Genomic DNA, 6,000 nt, shown 5'->3' on the forward strand with positions numbered 1-6,000 from the left:
TTTTGGAGGGTAGAAGTTAATAATCTGTTTCTACATGTCATTGCTCTGTGTTAGATGCGTTTGGTTAGCTTGCATGTCATTCTTGACTTCTCTAAGAGGACAAGCGCAAAAAGTAGCTAAGCTACACACCAGATAGGCAATTCACCACGACTAGTAGAAAATCCTCGAAAATCACTAAACCTGTGATCCCTCTTTTTATTCATAAGTGATTTTCTAGAAATTGGATGTTTCCAGTTTCTAGGTATGTGATCATGTTTTGGTATCTGTCCCACAGTCATGGCTTTTGGTCCCAGTTGCTTTCTTTTCACATGATTTGGGACAGTCAAGGAGAAAATTTGATCTTTCTGGGGATTTCAGAATAAATTAGCGTAGTCATTGGAAAGACCAAAAAGTCATATCAATTCTTCATTACTGATATGGGGCACTTTTTAATATTCTAAAAAACTATATAATGCCTAAGTGCATTACACATTATAAAGACAAAGTTGTTTTAATTTTTTATTTCTGCCTTCTCCATTATAATAAAATATAAATATTTATTGAAATGAAAAAATGAAGATCACCTTGCTTACCTTTCTTCCCTCCTTTGTGAGTCTGGCTACTAGATCCTCCTCTTGGTGGTTTTATAAAATGTCTTTCCTACTTCTCTTCTGCAGTTGTTAGCCTGCTGGTTTACCATTGTGTGGGCTTTACAGTTGCTGCTGCTTTTTCAGTTTTTCCATGCCTTGAGTTGCCCTGCTCAAGACTCTTACTTCTTTTTTTTTTTTTTTTTTTTTTTTTTTTNTTTCGCTCTTGTTACCCAGGCTGGAGTGCAGTGGCGCGATCTCGACTCACCGCAACCTCCGCCTCCCGGGTTCAGGCAATTCTCCTGCCTCAGCCTCCTGAGTTGCTGGGATTACAGGCACGTGCCACCATGCCCAGCTATTTTTTTGTATTTTTAGTAGAGACGGGGTTTCACGATGTTGACCAGGATGGTCTCTATCTCTTGACCTCGTGATCCACCCGCCTCGGCCTCCCAAAATGCTGGGATTACAGGCGTGAGCCACCGCGCCCGGCCAAGACTCTTACTTCTAAGGCAATAAATGAAACTTGCCCTTGTGTTGTTTCACAGGAAGTCTGTTACTTCTGAGATCTCCAACTGCCAAGGTCCTTTGGTTACTGGTTTTGTCATTCCATCTCTTAATCCCGCATCGCCTCTGTACTCACTCTTGATCTTTACCAGACCTTCCTGGGTTCCTTGCTCCCTTTTCTTCTCTTGGTCTCTGCTTCTTTCCCCATTCAGCCTACACTTGCTGGTTTATTGTAGCATACCTTCACCAGAATAAATCTTCAGTTTTCAAACTTGGATAAATTCAGCCTCTTATTTCCAGTAGTGCTGTTTTCCACCTACAGAGGCTCTGAAAGTTGCATCTTTGTGAAATCAGTAATATATTTGGCAAATGTAATAGCTGGGACGCTATGCTAACAAGGTTTTCTGTCCGTTCTTACCTTATTTTGTATGCTGAGGAGAATTTCATTTTGGCATCTCAGCCCCTAAGATAGCATGCAGTCATGAGACCGTTTCTCTTGTGAATTGAGGCCTATAAAGTTACTTACATATGGAAACTCAGTTATCCCGTAATAGAAAGGATACCATGGCATTTTGTTTCTGGAATATCCTGTGTATTTTAGCTCATGTAACTTTTTTTTTTTGAGATGGAATCTCGCTCTGTCACCCAGGCTGGAGTGCAGTGGTGTGATCTTGGCTCACTGCAACCTCCGCCTCCTGGGTTCAAGCAATTCTCATGCCTCAGCCTCCCCAGTATCTGGGATTGCAGGCATGTGCCACCATGTCTGGCTAATTTTTTGTTTTTACTAGTGACGGGGTTTCACCATGCTGGTAAGAATGGTCTCAATCTCCTGACCTCGTGGTCTGCCCGTCTCAGCCTCTGAAAGTGCTGGGATTACAGGTGTGAGCCACCGTGCTTGGCTCATGTAACTTTTTTTAAAAAAACCTTCTGGAAGCTACTGGTAGGATTTCTTTAGCCTAGCCACACAGACCCAGTTGTTTAGGGACTGCTGCTACCAGACATCATAACAAATACATATTTTGGTAATGTCAACAATTTTTTAAATGCCATGCCTTTAAAAAAAGTTAACAACAGCATTTATTATCTTGCTATTTGAACAGTCTCAACTGAAAATTTTTTATTTAGCAAGGGGCAGAAGTCATACCATTTGTTTTCTTTCTAACGAACTTTTCTGAAACATAGCACTTCAATACAATTTGGCATTTTTTTGCCATGCTTTTATCTTGTTAACCTGAATTGTATAATGCGTTCTGTGATAAGAGAAAAAATGTTTAGCATTTCCCACTTGAGTCTGAACTGTAACAGATTTATGTAGACATAACCTTATATAGTCTTCTTTTTGTCTTTGACCTTGAGATACCAAGTGATGATGTCAGACTGTTGGTTGCAAGACAAGTTTGAGTTACAAAAATTAATTGTATTTTTAAACAGATCATTTTATATTAACTTTGGACATCATAAAATTTTTGATACGTAAAATACCACTTAACATGCTACACAAATTTTGCTGTTTTGTTAACATTGGTGGGTACTTCTAACATTTACATCTATTCTTCTACTGGAATATGTATTTTATGTTAATAAAGTTTTTATATCTAATTTCTGGAGATGCTTCCAGAAATTGAGTCCACATTCTACCATTGTCTTGTAAACTTACTGTTGCTTCATTCATGTCTACTTTGTGTTATGCCCTGTTCTCTTCTACCTGTGTCAGATGAACATTTATCCCTTTCTCTCTTGCAGGGCTAAGTTCCCAAGCCCCCACCTCGACCACACCATGTGCGGTGGTATTGGTATCTTACTGCCTTTCCTCGGGCCTTGCCTTGACTGCTGCTATCCCTCCATCTGCACTGGCTCCTTCTGGTTTGCATCAGGTCCCTGTGTTTCTCTTTAAATATATGAAACTTAAAACAATGTTTTTGTTTTCTTTTTGTGTCTGGTTTCCTTTCCTTTTAGTCTGTTATTCTGCTTTACGCCTACCTTTTACCTCTAAATTCCTTGTGCAGCCTGTCTTAAGCATTGTTCAGTTCTTAATGATTTCTGCTCTGACTCCTGTGTCTCTTCCAGTCCCTCTGACATTGGAAGCCTCTGGCACATGTGTCATGGATGCTCAGTACGTAGTCACTGATTGAATGAAAGCTATTCCATGAAACCAGTTACATTCGTGTTCACCGGTGACCTTTTGCTGACCACATGCGGCAACCTTTCCGTAGTTCTCATTCTGTTTAACCGCTTGAAACAGTTTTTTCTTTTTTTCAAGCCTGTCTCTCGTTTTCAGAAATTTTCTTTAGTTTATCTTTGCTTCTTTGATATTGTCCTTTCTTGGTCCCACCCCTGCCTCTGGCTGCTTCCTTCAGTTTCCTTCATTGATTTCTTTTGGCTAAATAGTTTTCCGTGAAGATGTTTCTCAAAGTTTGCAGTTCTCCTCAGCGTCAGTCCTCTGAAGTAATAGCTTCCAATCTATTGATGTCATCTTTTGGCTCCTATGTCTTTACCATCTAGAGCTCCAGACCGATTATCAATGTTCCAGACATTTCTCTGTGGATATTCCTTTGATCTCAAATTCAGTTTCTCCAAAAGCCTTAATATCTTCAGAGAATGCTTTTTAGCTTTTTGTTTTTATTCTTTCTTGTTGGTGGTGGAAAGTAGGGAGGATTGTCTTACTGTCTGGGTGAAGGAAGAGCCCATGGGCTCAACTACTCAATTTGAAGATTTTCAAGCAAACGCTTAGTTTTAACCCCACGTCTGACACTGCCTTAAGTGGTACGTGGCATCTTCAAATCCAGAGTCATTTCGGACTACCTGTGGGATGAGTTGTTTTGTTGCCCTTAGGTTCAGAGTCCCTTTTTGCAGTCACTTAGGTAGAAGCTTTCTCTGCTCAGTTACTATGCCTTCATCTGCTTTTGCCTTCTAAACCTTTTCTGAAATATCTTGCCAGCTGTATTTGGCCATTTTTGCGTTGCTGTAAAGAATTACTGCGGCTGAGTAATTTATAAAGAAAAGAGGTTTTATTGGCTCACAGTTCTGTAGGCTTTACAGAAAGCGTGGGACCAACATCTGCTCAGCTTCTGGTGAAAATCACAGCAGAAGGCAAAGAAGGAGAAGACATGTCACATAGCAAGAGCAGGAGCGAGAGAGAGGGGAGAGCTGCCACACACTTTTAAACAGATCTCACGAGAACTCACTCACTATTGCAAAGACAGCACAAAGCCATCCATGAGAGTTCTGCCTCTCATCCATGAGAGTTCTGGAGGCCTCACCTCCAGCACTGGGGACTATGTTTCAATGTGATGGGACAAACATTCAAACTGTATCGGCTGTTACATCTATTCTCTTCCTGTCTTTGTACTTATAACTAAAACAAAACAAAATAAAAACACACCCTTTTGCTGTCATTTTAGAGTATTTTGTTCAAGAGAAAAAAAAATCAATGTGTATATTCTATCCAGTGTTAAGCAGAATTTGTATCCTTTTTTATATAGTTGACAAAAGTGAATCTCAGGTTAAGTCACTTGACACAACTCCCAATGGTAATGAACAGAGGCAAGAGAATTCAGAGGGAATTATGTACCATGATTCTTCCCATTTGTGTACTGAATTTATAAGCTATATTTATAAGCTTCATTTATCAAAAAGAAATGCTATTAAAACATAAAAAGAACTATGTCACCAAGTCCTTTTCTAGATATGAGCCATGAGCTAAATAAAATGATTATACCTGGACCGCAGGTTATAGAGCCTCCAACCCGGGCCTCATACATCAATGATTATTATGCATCTTCTCCATAGCATGGCATCTGCCTTATATAAAATTATACCTCATGATCCACCCGCCTTGGCCTCCCAAAGTAGTAGGATTACAGGCATCAGCCACCGTGCCTTGCCTGTTTCTTTTTTAACAGACAGTTCTTGCTATGTCCAGCTGGCCTCAAAGTCCTGGGCCCAAGCAATTTGCTCACCCCGTCTCCTGAGTAGCTGGGACTGCGACAGGCATACACCATTGCTCCTGCTGCTTGCTATCTTCTTTTCTCAGCAATGCAAATAGTTGCAGCAATATCATGTTAGTTTAACACACAGATTTTTATACGTCTCTTTTTCAGACAAAGAGCTCCCCTACCCCAACAGCCATTGTACTTGCAACCCCACATATAAATAGATTACAACATGTTTTCCTGTTGATGGCGGGAATGATTTGCCTGGAGCTTCACAGTCAGCCCCTATTCTCTGCCTCTGCCATTCCTGGCACCTCCTTGGCATAATTTTGAAATTACATTTGTAATGATGGAAAGAACACAGTCTTTGTAACCAGATATGCCTGGACTTAAATCCCAGATCTTCCAGGTGGTGGCTTGGTAACTTTGGGAAATGTATTTAATGTCTCTGAACCCTGGTTTATTGATCTGTAGTAGGGCGGGTCCTTATTTCATAGAGGTGTTTTGGAGTGAACTGCGATAACCTGTTGAGTACTGTACAATGCCTGACATAAAGTAGGTACTTAGTAAAATGATTGCCTTCTTGCCATACAAAGTCTGGCTAAAACTTAGAAATACTGTAAATCTTTGCTTGAAAATGGTAATTTATTCTGGATGAATAGTATAGAAAGCAGATATTTGAAATACTGATACTGTATGATGTTTGAGAATAAGGTGGCCTGGCGTGGTGGCTCACGCCTGTAATCCCAGCACTTTGGGAGGCCAAGGCGGGTGGATCACGAGGTCGAGAGATTGAGGCCATCCTGATCAACATGGTGAAACCCCATCTCTGCTGAAAATACAAAAATTAGTGGGGCATGGTGGCACACGCCTGTAGTTCCAGCTACTCGGGAGGCTGAGGCAGGAGAATTGCTTGAACCCAGGAGGCGGAGGTTGTGGTGAGCCAAGATCGCGCCATTGCACTCCAGCCTGGGTAACAAGAGCGAAACTCTATCTCA

The 6,000-nt window shown here is 40.9% G+C and overlaps 1 protein-coding gene across 3 annotated transcripts in view; it reads left to right on the plus strand.

The window, feature by feature from the left end:
- The window catches only part of CRYBG3 (crystallin beta-gamma domain containing 3), a 133,276-nt gene that overhangs the window by 22,606 nt on the left and 104,670 nt on the right, over nucleotides 1-6,000 (plus strand). The window lies entirely within an intron of this gene.

Source organism: Cebus imitator, unplaced genomic scaffold, assembly GCF_001604975.1.
Source record: "Cebus imitator isolate Cc_AM_T3 unplaced genomic scaffold, Cebus_imitator-1.0 Scaffold188, whole genome shotgun sequence".
Classification (NCBI taxonomy): Eukaryota; Metazoa; Chordata; class Mammalia; order Primates; family Cebidae; genus Cebus; species Cebus imitator.